The sequence below is a fragment of the Cyprinus carpio genome, chromosome B22 (assembly GCF_018340385.1).
Source record: "Cyprinus carpio isolate SPL01 chromosome B22, ASM1834038v1, whole genome shotgun sequence".
NCBI lineage: Eukaryota > Metazoa > Chordata > Actinopteri > Cypriniformes > Cyprinidae > Cyprinus > Cyprinus carpio.
This window is the reverse complement of record NC_056618.1, coordinates 15,934,369-15,954,385: the sequence shown is the minus strand read 5'-3', so window position 1 is coordinate 15,954,385 and position 20,017 is coordinate 15,934,369. Positions and strand designations below refer to the sequence as shown.

General features: G+C 36.3%; 1 pseudogene; it reads left to right on the top strand.

Moving 5' to 3' along the window:
* Positions 1 to 4,856: 4,856 nt before the first annotated feature.
* On the top strand, positions 4,857 to 19,925 carry LOC122141622 (annotated as a pseudogene).
* The last annotated feature ends 92 nt before the right edge of the window (positions 19,926 to 20,017 follow it).

Here is a 20,017-nt window from a genome sequence, read left to right as displayed (position 1 = left end):
AAGTCCAACACACTGTAAGCGAGATACTTTTTTTTGGATCCCAAATCAGTTGGCCTTTGAAAGGCACTTTTGGGGGGGGATTGGATCCTGTCTGCCTCCTTTTTACGGTTACTTGATATTTTATTTATTTGATAGTGTATGTTATGTGTTTATATTGTTTTTATATATAATATATATATATATATATATATATATATATATATATATATTAATAATTGATGTAATATTATAAATTTTTTGTACACATTTTGACTTTCTTCCGTAGAAGTAGCAGGAGGGGACACTACAGATCCAGGGTACCGAACGGGCCTCATGCTCAAGATCCGCTCCCAAGTCAAGATCTACCAGAAAAGCAGTGTGACGCTTCCCAAAATCACGCAGGCCCACGACCACCGTAAGGCGAGCGACTTTTTTTTTTTTGCAAAATCCAGTTTGAATTGCATCAGCACCTTTTTTTTGTTTTGTTTGTTTTAAATCGGTTTATTTGTTTATTGCAGTGTTGATTATTTTTTATTTTAGTTTATTTTATTTTATTACACATTTTTGACTTTCTTCCATAGGAGCAGGAGTCACTCCAGGTCCCAAAGTTGCTCCATCTCACGTCACTATCTTTCAGACAAGAATATGTGGGATGATGAAAAAATAATGCAGTCACAACGACACTGTAAGTCTGAGCTACTTTTGTTACCCAAATTCAGTTCGCATTTGAAAACCACTTTTTTTTGTTTTGTGATCCTGTCTGCATTTTTTTTCCATTTATTTGATATTTTATTATTTGATAGTTTATTTGTTTTGTGTCTTTATAAAAAACATTGTTGTTGTTTTTTTTTACTACCCATTTTTTATCTTTCTCACGGCAGGAGCAGGAGTCTTTCACAGATCCAGTTCCCCAAAGTCGCTCCCACACTCCAGATCTCGCTCCATGTTCACACGATCCTCCAGAAAAGGGTCGTGATGCTCGCCAAAATCACGCCGTCCAACACCACCGTAAGTCTAGATCCATGCTTTTGTTACCCAAAATCCAGTTCGCATGTAAAACATGCAAAAAAGAGGATCGTGGAACACAAGGCTCTGTGTTAGTAAATGCTGCTCCATTGAAAAAGCACGCAATGGATGTAGAGATTTTTTACCGCTGATTACAGACAAGCGGCTTTACCTTTTTTTTTTTTTTTTTTTCACTCATTAGGGGCTTGAAAATTTTAATCGATCCCATCCTACAAAATCCCAATTAGTACAAAGTCTATGATTGTATTTTGGTCCACAAATCCATTTTTTTCTTAAGCTATATACTCTATATAAAATTTATAAAAATATACATTTATAAACCTATATGCATTTATGTTGGACACCATTATATGGTTCAATATTATACCTAAAACAAAATTTGAAAAGAAAATGGTTAAAAAACAATAAAAAAGTATCTATCCAGATTGCAATGTTTATGATTGTATTTATTGTATTATAAATTATTATTATTTTAATGGTCAGTTTTGACTTTCATAAGTCACAAATTTTGTGGATCAATGCTAAATTTAGTGTTGGTGCTGCAGGACTGAAAAATGGTACAACATTATGTTAGTGGTTTAATGAGGTCTGTCAGCCCATATGACATAAAATAACGATTTTTTTAATTAAAAATAATAAATGCATAAACAGGAATGCCAGATTTTTGCATGATATTATGATAATTTGACCCTAATTAAATATAAGTAAATTGAGCCAGATCCAAATAGCAAGTTACATAGAACTATGGTCTACATCGCGCAGCCCAGCATCTGCAGTGGCGGTCAGTCCCTGCTGGCGTACCAGCAGACCTCAAGCTGGGGGGCGAGAAAGAAAGAAAACAATGGGCCATCAGATGCATCATGAAGACGGGTAAGTGATACAGTGAAACACGTGCCATGGAAACACTTTCGTTCATTACTACCGCACTAAATCCACCACTTGTGGGTTGTAACATAGAGGACCCCTATGTGAGCAGAAAGCCTGTTTGCCAAGTCAATCAATCACTAATATTGATGCTAATACTATACTTTAGGGTTAGGGGTTATTCAAAAATAGAACCCTTAAAGAATTAAGCATCAGTATTAATTATGCGACCAAGTCATGAATGTTTGTATTAATCTTTCTTGTTCCTCAGTACGAGGAGACCCAAAGGATCAATCAAGCACAGCGGTTGCTCACCAATCACAAAATGGTCTGTTTTTTTACGGTAGATATCATTAAAGATGGTTTTTCACATTGTTTGGACCTTTTATCTTTGTTCCTTGGGTTCTTTTTGTAGTGAAACTGCATCCAAGCCATTATATTGAAACTCACAGAAAGTGTCACGTTCTCATCGCAAGCGTTAATTCTGATTGATCTGAGAGACTGTACAAGCAAAATAAAGACGCTTCACAAAAAGTGCACACAGGTATAGTATCAACATTTTCTGTATGCATGAATGATGAAAAGTTAAGAACAATGAACAGATACTAAAAAAATGATGGTTTATTTTTTAGGAATGTTATTGCATGAACAATGATTAAATTTTGTTTTTGATGTTTATGATTTGTGGACGGATGCATACCACAACGTTGAGGAATCTGTTTCAATTTAAACTAATGACCGTCTCTCTCATGTACTGTTCAAACTTCTTCTAAAGCGTCTTCAGTGAGCCGGCTGTATATATAAGTAACGAACCAGCTTAAAGGGGCAATATGAATAATTAATCATAACTAGTTATAATGAATGATAAATATTTAGAAGATCCGCTGTAAGTATTTACTTGACATCTCAGTGTCATTTCTGTCAAATTCTAAGAACAGTTAATTTTCTGGTTAAGGAAAATAAACTTTCTTACTGTACAATTACTACTCAGAGCATGTAGCTAAAAATCTGCATGATTAGGGGACTCCAGTCTGAGACTCAAACAATGAACAACCTCAAGTGTGATTACAAGGTAAGACTTTCGTTAACTACATAAACACTTAAAACTAGTCTAACATACAGTACACACACACACACACACACACCCCCAATTAGATACAGTGGGCATAGGAAAAAGGGTTTTAAAAGCTTAAGCAGTAAAGAGTAGAGAAATAAGACATGAAGCTATTGGTATCATTTGATATTCAGCAGATCTACAGCCTGAAGGAAACATCAGTTTCTTAGTTCAAACACAGCACCTTTGTAAAGGTCCCCTTGCAAATGATACTTAATATTAGTCAATTAGTAAGACTAAGTTTGATACTTGCAAGTCTCGCCTGTTTGAAAGAGAGTCCTGATGCACTTTTGGGCTCCAGTAGGTTGGCTGAAATTAGGTGATTGAGAAACGAACCATTGTAACGTCAGAGGATCTTGATGGATGGGAAAGGCAAGGCCAAAGACCTGGGCGCAGGACTTTAAGGGTTTACAGACAGTTTGCTAGCATACATTCCTCATTTTCTTTTCCATCCTGATCCACCGGATCTAATAGAATGTGCATGATCCTTTTAAAGGTATAGAAGATTCACGCCTCTCAGGATGGGCTTGTCCAATGAAAAAAGGCTGAAATTACTGGAGAGTCGTTTACGAATATGTCCCCCTTTGTGTGAGAGCATGGTAATTTGCATATGTTAACTTGGATCAGACGTTGATATACATAACTAGTTAAGATTCTTAGAAGACTAATATGTTGCATAGGTATCTGCATATAATACAACACTCTCGTTTAGATCATCAGGGAAGACGAATTCATAGATGCTAAACAATTTGGGGAGACATGAACGAGTGGGCTTCTAGCATAAGCATAGCAAAAAGAGTCAAACTTCAACAGACAAGATACAAGAACTGCAATCATATAGACACAATGACCTGAAGGATATGCGTGTTTCGTTCTGAAAGAGAGGTTTTCTTATGAACTTATTAGAGAAGAGTCCATTTTATGGGCATTATTTCCTAAGGGGAAATAAAGTGAGTGTTGCTCTGCCCACATTCCTTTGAGCAATAAAACTAGTGTTATAAGATTGGTTGCCAAGGAACCTGGGGCCTGGAGTCAATCAAAGACATACTGGCACACAGTATGTGTGTATTGGATGAGGTCTGTGACTATTTGTAAAATCTAATGAAATATTGTCTGATTGGTCCAAATATATCACTTACTGTCCAGTGTTGTCCAACAAAACAATACATATTAAACGCTATGAAAATAAATAAAGTGAATAACCATGTAAGTTACAGATTGTGAGTCAGAACAGCCGGCATTGTAGTCTTCAAAATGAGTTGCACACATCTGAATATTTGGTTTGAACTGTTCTGGAACAGTGTTGTAAATACAACTTAACCACTGAATTCTAGTTGTGTCCTCTTTTGGAAGATCAAAGAAAGTAGTTTCACTTTCACAACGAAACAGCGTCTCCTCAACTTGGCAGCGAGAATCAAAGTTACGCCTTCTTTCTTTTTTCGTGAACGTTTGGGCGGTGTTAATGTCTCTCAGCCCCTCACAGTCACACATTCAGCACAATAACATCATATCAGGGCAATGTTTTTAAATTCTAATCAAGAAAAAAGTAAGCGGTCAGTGAAAATGTTCTTTGATAATGTAACTGTTACATGTTCTTTGCTCTCTTTCTATACAATGAAAGTGTTATGACTGGTAGCCTAACTTGCAACGTTTTCATTCGCATAACTTTCAATGTTAAATTCACATTAAATATAAAGTCAGTCGTATTAAAATATGGTGTGTAAGGAGATTATGTTTTTATTTAATGTTAAATATTTTTTTATTAAACTCCGAGGCCTCCCAACGCAAAGCGACGCTGTGACGTCACGGACCTTCTCAACGTCACCAGGGCGCGTGCGCAACTGGCCTCCCAACGCAAAGCGACGCTGTGACGTCACGGCCCTTCTCAACGTCACCAGGGCGCGTGCGCATCTCACGCACCGGAGGAAGTCGTCAGGATTCAGTTTCCTGTCGCTTCATCTTGAAGTTAAACACAACAGACCCATGCCGATTTAATGGTCGCATCCTTTTAAAACGAGCTATTTTGTTTCGCGGCTCAGCGTCATGTGTTATAAATGAATTCCTGGTCTTATACGAGCGAGTAATCCTGAGAAAATGGATATTTCAACGCCACCAGAAGGTAACAGTGCGCTTGCGCGCGTGATTGTACTGCAGCGCGAGCGCGAACGAACTGATATTATTTACATCAAAACGACTCTAATAAACACAACTGACACATAAAGTCAGCTTTTACATGCCAGTTAGGCTAAAGTGACTGTCTTATGTGTGTAGGATGGCAAATGAAGCAGCTAAATCGCTTGCAGGTGTAGTTACTGACTGACTGTAGCTTTGTATATAAAGATTTTACAGTATAACTCAATGGTGACCAACATTATTAGTGAAAATATCATATTTATTAAGCTCAAACTGGCTAGAATTGGTATTAGCGATTACTGTCATCACAAAAAAAAAAATATTAAATGACTGAAAGCTTTCAAAAGACTGTTTGATATTGAATATTTAAAACCATACTACAAATAATTTGTCGTATTCATTAAAAACAATACTATTTAAACTGTTATAGTTAAAAATATACATGTGACCCCAGACCACAAAACCAGGCATAATTTCAATTTTATGAAATTGAGATTTATAAGCTGAATAAATAAGCTTTCCATTGATGTATGGTTTGTTATGATAGGACTATATTTGGCCGAGATATAACTATTTGCAAACTGGAATCTGAGGGTGCAAAAAATATTAAAATATTGAGAAAATCACTTTTAGAGTTGTCCAGATGAAGTTCTTAGCAATGCATATTACTAATCAAAAATTAAGTTGTGATATATTTATGCTAGGAAATCTACTAAATATTTTCATGGAGCATGAGCTTTACTAAATATCCTAATGATTATCAGCATAAAATAAAATTCATCGATCATTTTGACCCATGCAATGGCTATCGCTACGAATACACTCATGCTATTTAAGACTGGTTTTGTGGTCCAGCGTCACATATTTCTACTTATGTCTTTTATTGTATTGTTTGTGACTTTGATTTCTCCCGTCAGATCAAGAGCTGCGTAATGTCATTGATAAACTGGCTCAGTTTGTCGCCCGAAATGGACCCGAGTTTGAGAAGATGACCATGGAGAAGCAGAAGGACAACCCCAAGTTCTCCTTTCTGTTTGGAGGGGAATATTTCGGCTACTACAAATACAAACTGGCCATCGAACAGCAGCAGCGTACGTCAATGAACCACTGCTTCAGTCGCATTTATTTCTACTAACCAGTGTTATTTTAATATTATTCAGATTGTCTTGTAGTTTGTATGAACATGTTGATTGAACTTTATTTTTTCGTTTTGTTTGTATTATTATTATTATTATTATTATTTTTAATATTTTTAATATATTACTGTTAAGGTTTAATATACATTTATTTCAGTTTTACGCTTGGTTCTGTTTTAGTTTTTATTCAGTTTTTTATTTAGTTTTTATTTTTATTATATTATGTTATTTATTGTTTGTAAACTTGCTGCTTCAACAGTTTCTTTTATTTTATTTCAGCTGCACTTAACTATAATGCTTCAATGCTTTAATAGATTTAGTTTTAGTTTTAATAACCCTTCTACTAACACAGGGCTTGTGTGATGGAAATTTACAGCTAGATTTGCCTGTTGTATCGTGTATGCATTCGTCTTTAAGGTGTGCTTCTCTCCTTTATAGATTCTGGCTCTCATGATGATGAATATAAATTAGAAGGTATTTATTAGACCGATGATCAGAAATGTTTCATTTTGCCTGGTATTCATGGAGTTCTTCTGCATCATTAGTGTTGTTTTCTCTTTTTTTTTTTTATATATTTCATTTGTCAGATTATGTTATGGCTTTTGTTTTCTCAGACAGATACCAACTTGTATAATTGGTTGAAACTTTCAAAAACCGCTGCGAAACACTTTTGGTGGTGTTCGCCAACCTTCACTCTTACTATTTCTCATATTTGGCGATTTGAACCAAGAATTAATAGAATAGTACCACAAAAAATCAAAATGTATTGCAGTCATCCTCACCCTCAGGCCTCCCTAGATGCAGATGAGTTTGTTTCTTCATCAGATTTGGAGAAATGTAGCATTGCATCATTTGCTCACCAATGCAGTGAATGGGTGCCGTCAGAATGAGAGTCCAAACAGCTGATAAAAACATCACAATAATACATATATATGATGTGAGACAACAGGGGATGGACTTTTTCCCTGGAGGAAGTGTTATTATGGAATCATATTTTGGCCGGAAGCAACAGTTTAAAGTTAAAATGCCTAAGGTTGATGCATTTGTTTATTACAAACACGCAGCTTTTTGCTTCTCAAGATGTTAATTGATGAACTGGAGTGGTGTGGATTATTATGATGTTTTTATCAGCTCATTCTGACGGCACCCATTGTGGTGATATTGCTGCATCTCTACAAATATGTTCTGGTGAAGAAACAAACTAATCTTGAATGACCTGAAGGTGAGTAAATTTTCAGCAAACTTATATTTTTAGGTAAGCAATTTCTTTTAAGTAAGCACATTACTTTCCTGCACTGTTTTTTTGCTTCATACATGATATTTAAACGTGTGCGGCTTGATTTTATTTTTGGTTTACCTTTGTTTGCAAATGCAAGTGTTCTGTATAAATCTTGATTCAAACTTTCAGTTTCATTTTCAATCTAAGGAAGCCACAAGCAAGCAGTTTTCTTTCGGTTCTTTACTTGATTTCTTTTCCCCTCAGTTATTTGCAGGTGGTTCAGTTTGTCATATCCCCATGCTTTCCTCGGCTTAATGTATCCGTATTCCCGAGTTTTTCGTGCAATTCTCTCCAGACATGGAAAATCACAGGGGAACGAACCAGCATGAGTGATTTCCTGCATGTTTCTCTGATCTGAATGGCTTTGCTCTGGGAACATCCATTCAAACGAGAGTCAGGTTTCCTTCAGTAGTGTGGCCGTTCACTCACATCCGTCAGATCTGGACGCACTGGCAGGCAGATGTTTGTCTCGGCACACAGTAGGAGTTATAGATTTGCGTCTGTGTGTTCTTGTGATTAGCAGTGCTCTGTAAACCCCCGGATAAAGAGGTTGCAGATGTTCCCGCGCCGATGACGATGCTCCCGCCGCCGACCACGCCGTCTGTGGAGGAGCTGATCCAGCAGAGCCAGTGGAACCTGCAGCAGCAGGAGCAGCACCTGCTCAGCCTCAGACAGGTGTGCAAACAAAAGTTTTGACCACCTCAATGGAAAGTCTATGGGACTTTGCATATTTTGATGGTCTGCTTATCTTCTGCGCCAGTAATATTGTCAAATACTACTCAAAACATATGTAACGTATTGAGAGTGAGGAGTTGGAAACTGTTGCTGTTTGACTATATTATAACATACTGATTTACTATTTAAGCTGCTGCTTCATCTTCTGAGACTAAATTTGGTAGGAAGCTAAAACCACCAAAGTTGGGGCTGAGCATCAGATTGCTCTGACTTGGGATGCCAAATCTTTTCGATCTTATCAGGCAGTTTTTGTTAAATGCACAGTTAAATTACAAAACGTCCCGTAAACTTTCATTGAGGGGGTCAAAACTTTTGTACAATAAATAATATATACAATATTTAAGCTGTCTATTAGCAGAGCTTAACAAATGTCCCGGGACAACTTGCTAATTCATGCTACCAACATGTTAAAATAGGCTAGCCGTGTGTTTAATCATTCTGACGACATGCTAATTCATGCTAGCAACATGTTAAAAATAGGCTAGCAGTGTGTTAAATCGTTAAAAATTAGGCTAGCAGTGTGTTAAATCGTTAAAATGGGCTAGCAGTGTGTTAAATCGTTAAAATGGGCTAGCAGTGTGTTAAATCATTCTGACAACATGCTAATTCATGCTAGCAACATGTTAAAATAGGCTAGCAGTGTGTTAAATCGTTAAAAGTTGGAAACTCAGAAGCGAAGACCAGGAGACTCTTGGGTAATCTTCAGCACAACATGTTAAAATAGGCTAGCAGTGTGTTTTAATCGTTAAAATAGGCTAGCCGTGTGTTAAATCATTCTGACGACATGCAAATTCACACTAGCAACATGTTAAAATAGGCTAGCAGTGTGTTCAATCATTAAAATAGGCTAGCAGTGTGTTTAATCATTCTGACGACATGCAAATTCACGCTAGCAACATGTTAAAATAGGCTAGCAGTGTGTTAAATCATTAAAATAGGCTAGCAGTGTGTTAAATCATTCTGACGACATGCTAATTCATGCTAGCAGTGTGTAAAATCGTTAAAATAGGCTAGCAGTGTGTTAAATCATTCTGACGACATGCTAATTCACACTAGCAACATGTTAAAATAGGCTAGCAGTGTGTTCAATCGTTAAAATAGGCTAGCAGTGTGTTTAATCATTCTGACGACATGCTAATTCACGCTAGCAACATGTTAAAATAGGCTAGCAGTGTGTTAAATCATTCTGACAACATGCTAATTCATGCTAGCAATGTGTTAAATGACGTTAGAATCATGTTAGCAATGTGCTAAAACATGCTAGCAACATGTTAAAGCATTAGAAAAATGTTAAAATACGCTAGCAATGTTAACTCATATTAGCAACATTGTTAAAACCTCTCAGTACTGTGTGAAATGCTAGCAATGTGTTAAATCATGTTAGCAGCATGTTAAAAAATGCTAATGCGTTAAATCATGTTAGCAGTGTGTTAAATGTGCTAGTAACATGTTAAAATGTACTACAACGTTAAAACATGTTTGCAACTTTCCTAAACATTTCAGCAATGTGCTACAAAATCGTATTTTATTGCCCTCAAGTAAAGTCTTCGAGTTTTCCAAAGTCATTTCAAACAAAGCTTTGTCAAGCCAACATCAACGTTTGTTTACAAACTTTTCTCATCTAGTTTAAACTGTGTTTTATTACTGTGATCAAAGCTGGATTTTAATTTAAAAGTTCAAAAGAACTGCATTTGTTTGAAATAGAACTTGAACTAGAATAAATGCCTTTTATAGTCACTTTTGATCAATTTAATGCGTCTTGCGGAATAAAAGTATTAGTTTCTCACCCAAAAATAATCTAACTGACGCCATACCTTTGAACAGTGATATATTCTGTTAAGTAAATGTGTTTTTGGGGTCTCAGGAGCAAGTGACGGCCGCCATCTCTCTGGCGGTGGAGCAACAGATGCAGAAGCTGCTGGTGGAGACGCAGCTGGACATGAACGAGTTTGATAACCTGCTGCAGCCCATCATAGACACCTGCACCAAAGACGCCATATCGTATAATCGGTACGAGTTTTCGTGCAGAAACCTGCCTTGCTCATGACCACTCTGTCTGATACGTCTCAGATTAGTCCTTATCTGGTTATTTCTTATTCCCAGGCTGGAAAGAACTGGATGTTCAGTAACGCTAAAACCCCGTCACACTGCGAGCTGATGACGTCGCATCTCAGAAACCGCATCACTGCAGACGGGGCGCATTTCGAGCTCCGCCTACATCTCATCTATCTGACCAACGATGTCCTGCATCACTGGTGAGAGACAGAGCTTTTATCTGAACTGTTGTGTCACATCATAATGCATTTGAATACTTAAAGGGTTAGTTCTCACCACTGTTTAAAAAAAACGCTAAAAAAGTGTGCGTGGTGCGCTGAGGAGCAGGAAGAGGGGAGACAGACAACACACAGAGCTTAGCCTTCAGACTGTTTCATTTCGCTCCAATTGAGTTAAAAACACAGATAAATGCACAGCCAGTTGCACTATTCAACGCAAACATACAAATTAACATTACAAAGCAAAAACAAACTCTCCTTTGATCCATGAACATTACTCCTTATAAGAAACTCTCCTTTGATCCATGAACATTACTCCTAGTTAATGTACGCAAGTGAATGCAGTGTGCCGAAGTCTCATTACAAAGCAAAAACAAACTCTCCTTTGATCCATGAACATTACTCCTAGTTAATGTACGCAGTTTCGCAGTCTGAAGCGTCTGTCATAGCAAATCAACACATGCTGTTGTGAATAATTAAGAGAAGCGTCTTCTCATAGGATATGAACACGCAGTCTCATGATTAATTTAATAAACCTATCATCCTTTGCCACGTCAACACAATCCAATTCCAAAACAACAAAAATAAAAAAAAAAACCACAAAAAAAAAAAAAAGCCCTTTAAACAAAAAAAAAGCTTACAATTAACAAGTTTTCTCCAACAGTTAAAATTATTGGATGTTAACATTCTCTTCTAGGATGTGCAACACAAACGCCTCTAAAATCTCAGAAAAAGTAGTCTGGGGTTTCATGACCCTTTAAATCAGCTGTTCAAAGAGTGTTTTTAGTATAAATAATATGCTATGATAATACTATAACATTAACATTTTTAATTTGTTTTTATATTTTAATATCAATTTTGCATTGTTTTCTGTTTTTTTCCAATTTTTTGTATTTTAGACATTTTTAATGTGAATATTTTAAAATATTTACAATATCTTATAAAGTATTCAATATTTATGCAATATATAAAAATATATTTATAATGTCATATTTAAAAAAGTTACATTTTAAATGTTGAAAAACAATTTTGTTATTAAATAAATATTAAATATTGTTTATTTCAATTTTAGTTTTAATTGTTTTAGTACTTTAACTTTAAATAAAAATGAGATATGTTGCCTTGAAAACTGGCTGAAATAAGATTTTAGTTAATGTTTTTTTTAATTAGTTTTAATTTGCGTTAATTAGGGGTTATTTAACTCAAGAAAAACTTAATACATTTAAATAATGCATCAAATGAAATAATGTTTTCACTTCATTTTGTTTTTGCAAGTTCTCAGATTGTCATATCATATTTAAATTTTAATTTTAGTTTATTGTGGTTGTTTTGTTATTTTAATATGTCTATTTAGTTTTTATTATTCATTTCAATTTTAGTTGAACTACTTCAACTTTTTTTATTTCCTTTTTTTTTTTTGAATTTATCTAGATTCCATTTTTTTTCTGTAAATTTTTCTCCACTCCTTTTTAACGACTGATATTGGTTTTTTGACAAAAAAGCATGTCTAATTAATTTAATTATCATGAAACTTACAAATGTACTTTATACATTTTCGCTAGTGGTCGACTGATATTGGTTTTTTTGACTGCCAAATACTAAACCTATAAAATCATTGAAAAATAAAAAAATCCAAAATAATTTTTAAATAAAAAAATATTTACATTTTTTTTTAAATTCATTTGACAATAGATTAAAAAATAAATGTCTAAAATAAACATACTTATACTTTAGATGACAAAGTATTTTTCACAAATAAATATTTAATAAAAAAATAATAAAAATCATGTAACATACAGCACACAGAGAAAATGACACAGTATTCTGGGAACTCTGTGTGCATTGGGAATCATATTTTTCAAATAAAGCAAGGGTAACACTCATTTAACATACAGCACACAGAGAAAATGACATGAATATGACAGTGGGCATAAAGCATAAAGCACAGCATAATTTGAAATCACGAGTTTAAGGTTTAAAGTATTCCGTTCACACGGACCAACCGTTACACAGAGAACAAGCAATCATGTTGGTTAAAAATGCACACTTCACAAGATCTCACAGCTGGATTCGACTAAGTTTGCAAGGTTTGTGAAATTAAATGTTCATTATTCATTCAAAGATTTGTTTAAATGATATAAATGTGTATTTGCTTAATGCTGACGCAAACGAGAAATTATTATAATGTTTGCCTTTCTATTACTAATAATATAAAAGCAATCGTTATAATACTTATTGTATAGATTAATTCCTTTGTTTAACCTTCTATCCGTATTAGATTGAACTGTTAACAACAACAGTGAACAAGAGGGAGTATGTGAGCACTGTGCGCCATCAAAATAAAAGTCCTGCCTCAAACACATCAGCCAAGCAGAAAGACGTATCTGCTGATACCGATATTTGAAAAATGCCAAATATCGACCTCTGTCTTGGTTGACCACTAATTTTCACAACAATTTATTAAAAGTTTAACAAAAATTACATTTAGGGCTCTATGAAATGTTTTATTTTTTCTAACCATATTTTTATTGTTACCAAATATGTGATATTACACTAGTTTTACTCAAATCAAACGGTCAAATGCTCATGAAGTGACAGTTCTTAGGGATGTTCATGTTTATGTGTTTACGTCCTCATTAAGTGAGACAGCAGACGCTGAAGTCACCGCGAGTGTCACGTGCGCATCTGTGCCATTTATTAACACAGAGACACAGAACATGCAGGATTCATATTTAAATCGACTTTTGCGGCTTAATTTTTACAGATACTAGTCCATATCGCGATTTGATTTAGGTGTAATGTCCAACTTTTGATTCATTCATTCAAAATTTGACAAATTCCGTGACATTCCGTGTTAAACTGTGAATTCCGTTTTTATGACAGGATTCCACAATTCCGTACACGTTTTCCGCAACGCTGAAATCATAGGACCCTAGTTAATCAACTCCAAGTGTTTATGGCGTTTTATTGAGCAAACCCTTGGTTTTTCTCCTCAGTCAGAGGAAAAATCAGAGGGATCTTTTGGCGGCTCTTCAGAAGGTCGTGGTTCCCATTTACTGCACCAGTTTCCTGGAAGTAGAGGAAGACAAGCAGCAGAAAATCACCCGCGTAAGATCATCCCCATTTCTTCCCATTTGCAGCTTCATTAAGGTGTCAATTTGACTTGTAGCAGAAAAATGAGTCGTAGCTCTTCATGTTTTCAGCTGCTGCAGCTCTGGGAGAAGAGCGGTTACTTTGACGACATCACTATTCAGCAGCTTCAGAGTCCGGCTCTGGGTCTGGGACAGTATCAGGTACAGCTCGTGCTGTCAGTGTTTGTTTTCTGGTTAGCTCTGGAGGATGTGTTCCTCATCCTGTCTCTGTTTGTGTCTGGTCCAGGGCGTCGCTCATCACGGAGTACGCTGCGGTGGTGCAGCCCGTCCAGATGGCCTTCCAGCAGCAGATCCAGGCGCTGAAGACGCAGCACGAGGAGTTCGTGAACAATCTGAAGCAGCAGCAGACAGCAGCGGTAGCAGCAGCCGCAGTCGCCGTCGGTCAGCTGACGCCTGCTGACGCTGATGTGAAGACTCAAGCGCCCTTGACCTCTCAGCCTGGTAAAAACTTTAAAAAATAATATATATTTTAATTATATTATTACATATATTTAGAATGTAATATTTTTATTATGTATGTTTAAAATATTATGAGATTTTTGTATTAAATCTTAAAAACATTTAGTTTTCATTTTCATTTTAGTTCTAGTAATTTTAGTACTTAAACTAAATGAAGATTAGATATGTTTCCTTTGGAAACTATCTGAAATAAGTTTTAGGTCAACCTGGGGGGAAGAAAAAATAATAATAAATTGAGATCATATACAGACAAAGTTGCTTATGAAGCACACTGCTGTTCAAATGTTTGCAGTTAAAAAAACTAAATAATGCTTTTTCTCAGTAAGGATGCATTAAAATGATCAAAAGTGACAGTCAAGATATTTAGAATGTTACCAAAGATTTAAATAAATGCTGTTCTTTCGAACAAAAGCATTAAAAAACAATGGGTCACTGTTTCCACTAAAATACTGGGCAGCACAATTTTTTTCAAAATTGATAATAATCAGAAATGTTTCTTTAGCAGCAAATCAGCATATTAGACTGATTACTGAAGGATCATGTGACAATGAAGACTGGAGTAATGATGCTGAAATTTCAGGTTTGAATTACAGTAGAAAAATGGATGTACAGTATATTCACATAGAACACTGTTATTTTAAATGGTAATAATATTTCACAATTTTGCTGTATTTTTATCAAATAAATACAGCCTCAGTGAGCCGAAGAGACTTCTTTAACACAAACAAACAAATTAAAAAAACAATTTTCATGTGTCTGTTTTTAATCTCCAATTTGCTCTGATAATTGTTACTTTATCATGTCTTGGCTTGATAAATTATGAGCTTTATTAATCCTTGTAAGGCAGTATGTTTTGATTACAGTGCTGCTTCAGATAAACAGACAAAACACACATTGTCTTTTCAACACAGTTTGATGTCTTTCTTGCTGATGTGTGATTTGTGATTTATGATGTTTTTTTCTTAATAATGTCATCAGTAGATCTAAAGCCTCCTCCATTGGCCGGTCCTCCACCTGGCGATTACGAAGGTGCTCCGAGCCGACCATCAGACTCGAACCCGGCAGCGTCGTCTGACATTCCCTCCTCTAAACAGGGCTGGTTCGATCCGCAGCACAACATGCCGGCGTGGAACCCGCAACAACCCGTGAGTGAAAAAAAACACTTTAAAAACTCTTAACAGCTGTGTTTTAAAAATAACTCACTAACTGATTAAATGTAATCTGGATTATGTAAATGGATTCCAAATATTAGGTACTTGTAATTAGATTACTAATTAATCAGATTAGTGTTACCATTTTATTGATTATATTTCACTCACTCAATAGCAGTAAATTGTTCATGATTAATTTTTCTTTTACAGTGTTCGTTCTAAAAAAAGCCTGCCACTATTATTCATTTTGTAAGGTTATATTTACATTTTTATGATTTAATCACTAATTTAATCATTAATTTAAACTTACGAACCCCCATTTGGTTCCTTCACAAACCCACTGACATTTTTATTATACAATATGTTGTTGATAGCTAGTGCTGTCAAAACGATTAATCGCATCCAAAATAAAAGTTTTTGTTTGGATAGTATATGTGTGTGTTCTTTGTATATTTATTATGAATATATAAATACACACTCATACAGTATATATTTACATGTATTTACATGTCTATGTTTATATAATTTAATTTATATTATAAAATAAATATATTTAATATGTAAAAATATTACATTAACATTTTTCTGAAATATATACTAGGGCTGGACCAGAATATTCGATTATTCGAATATTCGTTCAGTGGGTTGGCATTCGATTTTAAATTGAGATTCAAATATTCAATTTTTTATTTCTTGAACACCTGGCATCTCCCGCGAAACGGTTCTCATTCGCTTGAATATGAATCGCCCATGAGTGAACGTCATGACCAGATTGTTCATCTGGAAGAGAAGAAAAAAATGCCCAGACCTCAGCTGTGTGGGAGCACTTTATTATTAATTGAGTGAGGACAAGAAAGGCAGTGTGCCAAATTTGCAATTTGAAACTGTCCTACCACAACAGTACATCAAGTTTGAAAAATCACCTTAGTTCTGTTAGTGGTGCGCCTAACCCGAGTTGCTTTTATCCGCCATGTTAATCAGTAATTTTACACGTGATAAAAATGCGCACTTAATTTGCTTGTAAAAAACTTGCGTATACGGCAGTCATAAAAAAAAAGTACAGTAGCCCAGCCTAATAGTTTGTCTATATTAAAAGTATTGCTCTTAACAGACCTGTGTTTCAACACTGATAATAAATCTGCATATTAGAATGATTTGACTCCTGTGGTTCAAGTCCTACCTCTCAGATAGATCCTTCAGGGTGTCTTGGAGGGGTGAAGTTTCTTGCTACTGGGGTTTTCCTCAAGGCTCAGTACTTGGACTGCTTCTCTTCTCCATCTACATGACGTCATTAGGATGTGTCATTCAGAAGCATGGCTTTTCCTATCACTGCTTCGCTGATGACACTCAACTCTACTTCTCATTCCAACCAGATGACCCGACGGTAGTTGCTCACATTTCAGCCTGTCTGAGTGACATTTCAAGCTGAATGAATGACCATCACCTTCAGCTCAACCTTACTAAGACTGAACTGCTGGTGGTTCCAGCTAACCCATCGTTAAATCACAACTACTCTATACAGCTGGGTTCGTCAGCCATAACTCCTTCCAGGACAGCCAGAAACCTAGGAGTTGTGATGGATCATCAGTTAAGCTTCACAGACCATATTGCTACAAGATTTGCCTTATACAACATTAGGAAGATTAGACCCTTCCTGTCAGAGCAAGCCACACAACTTCTTGTCCAAGCTCTTGTTCTCTCCAGACTGGAGTATTGTAATGCTCTCCTGGCGGGCCTTCCTGCATGTACTATCAAGCCTCTACAACTGATCCAGAATGCAGCAGCGAGGGTTGTCTTCAATGAGCCGAAAACAGCCCATGTTACTCCTCTCCTCATCAGGTTACACCGGCTACCAGTAGGCGCTCGCATCAAATTCAAGGTACTGATGCTTGCCTACAAGACGACCACTGGCACAGCGCCAACATACCTAAGCTCATTAGTTCAATCTTATGCACCCTCCAGAAGTTTGCACTCTGCAAGTGAACGACGCCTTGTGGTGCCATCCCAAAGAGGTTCAAAATCACTCTCACGGACCTTTTCCTGAACTGCTCCCAGCTGGTGGAATGACCTCCCGATCTCAATTTGACCATCCGAGTCTTTACTCATTTTCAAAAAAACATCTAAAGAATCATCTTTTTTCGCCAGCACTTGACCAATGAAAAAAAAAAAAAAAAATTTCTATTCTTGTCTATCCTATACTTGAAAAAAAAAAAAAAAAAAAACCCTGGCTACGTGTTCTGTACTAGACTAACTGAGACTTGTCATAACACTTGTATACTGTTGTTGTTTTCTCGTTGCTCTGATTGCTTCTATTGTTCTCATTTGTAAGTCACTTTGGATAAAAGGGTCTGCTAAATGATTAAATGTAAATGTAATTTCTGAAGGATCGTGTGACAGTGACAACTGGAGTAATGATGCTGAAAATTCAGCGCTGCATCACAGAAATAAATTCTATTTTAAAGTATATTAAAATAGGAAAGATTTCACAATATTACTGTTTTTTTTCTGTATTTTTGATCGAATAAATACAGCCTTGAAATCAGTAATGGATTACAATTTATTTTCCAAAAAACAAAAAGTTCAATAAATTTTTCCGCCTCCAGCTGCCATTCGACCCGACTCAAGCCCCGCCCCCCTGTCCGCCCTGGAACAGCCATGAGGGCATATGGAATGAGCAGCGGGACCCCAAAACTGGAGCGGCCCTCGGGACGGGGGCCCCGCAGGCCCCTGGAGCAGCCAGAATGAGCCGCCGCCCTCCTGGAGCATGCGGTCAGTTCGACCAGCCGCCGTGGAGCAGCCAGCCGGATCAGCCGCCGCCGCCGTGGGGCCAGAGGTAGCCTCCCTTCCGCATGCAGCGTCCGCCACATTTCCGCGGGCCCTTCCCTCCTCATCAGCAGCCGCCGCCGTTTAAACCAGCCGCCGCCACCACCCACCTCACAAACTTCGGACGCTTCCCGCCTCGCTTCATGCAGGATGAGTTTCCTCCACGGCATCCCTTCGAACGGCCCCCGTATCCACCGCACCGATTCGACTACCCACAGGGAGACTTCCCAGGAGGTGAGACCTCGGCTTTTCTATTCACAAAACTACTAGAGTCAAAAATGACTGATTTCATGAAAAATTTATGTTACATTACATCTACATTACACCTAAAAATTTTATTAAAATTATAATTTTATATAATATGTTCTGTAATATAATCTTATTCTATTATACAATTAAAAATTCTTAGTAGATATTTTTAATTATTTTTTTTAATTATTTTATTTTACTGTTATTGTAATAGTAAGAAATGAAAACTGAAAATGTCAAAATGAAAACCTAATTCAAAATACTTAAAACAGGTTTCGTACAAGGTGCTTAAAGTGCTTGAAGTACTTTAGTTAAAATATTTCAAAATACAATTGTTTTGATTTGTGTGATTAAAAAAAAAAACAAATATTCATTCAAAAAAAAAAAAAAAAATAGTATTAAAATATTGTCTCATTCTAGTGAACCAAGTATCTGGATATCTCGTGAGCTAAGTGTATTATCACAAACCCTAGTGTTGATAAGTGGTGATATAGCTCATAATTTCCCAAGTGTATGATACAGCTTTCATTCTTCAGCTCAATCGTATTCATAGAAAAAAAAAATCAGTTTGGATAAGGAAATTGATAACTTTGCCATAATATCCTTTCAAATGTTAGTTGCCACAGTCATTGCATGCTTAGTGCTGCACTTTATTTGTGCCATTTAGTTTTATTAGTTTACTAGAATTTAAAAAAGATAAGTAAGATCTCTGATTTTAGTCCTTGAAAACCAAAAAAGTAGTGCTAGAAAAGTCCTTGAAAATCCTGGAATTTCATTGTGCAGTTTCTGTACGAACCCTGTTAAAAATACTATAATACTGTGCTAAAACTAAAATAAGATACATAAAACATAACAATATAAAAACGAATTTAGTAAGAGCTAAACTAAAATTTAAATAAAATCTGAAAATATAAAAAGTAAATATTAAAATAATATAAATATTTCAAAACAATGTAAATAATATACATTTTAATTACTGCTGTAGTATACTGCTAATATTTAAATAAACTTTAAGATGTGACCAAAATGCTAATTTATCTTGTTTTATGTCATGCATAATATATTGTTCTTCTCATCAGAGATTGGTCCGCCTCCTCATCACCACCCGAACCAGAGGATTCCTCCTCCTGGGATATCTGATCCTCCTCCGTGGGGCGGGAACCAGCATCCTGATTTCGGGCCGCCGCCTCCTCATGGCTTTAACGGTCAGGCGCCACATATGCGTCGGCAGACCCCTTCTCACGTCAGTCAGGACGACCCCAGCCTGGTGCCCAATGTGCCCTACTTCGACCTTCCTGCAGGACTTATGGCGCCGCTTGTGAAGGTCATTTTACATTCGACGTCAGCTGGGAAAGTAGATGCTTGTTTTTTGACAGTCTCGTCTTAAATGTGATTCTTTCTCTTTAACCTCAGCTTGAAGATCATGATTATAAGCCTCTGGACCCCAAAGACATCCGTCTGCCGCCTTCCGATGCCTCCCAGTGAGCGTCTGCTGGGCCGGACGGTGGAGGCGTTTTACAGCCCCACCGTCCAACGACAGACCCAGAAATAGGTGAACACCAATGTGGACTGCTCTCTGGTTTATAGTTTTTTTTTTAATACTCCAGTTGTAAATACTAAAAACTACAGTTTTAAAAACTAAAA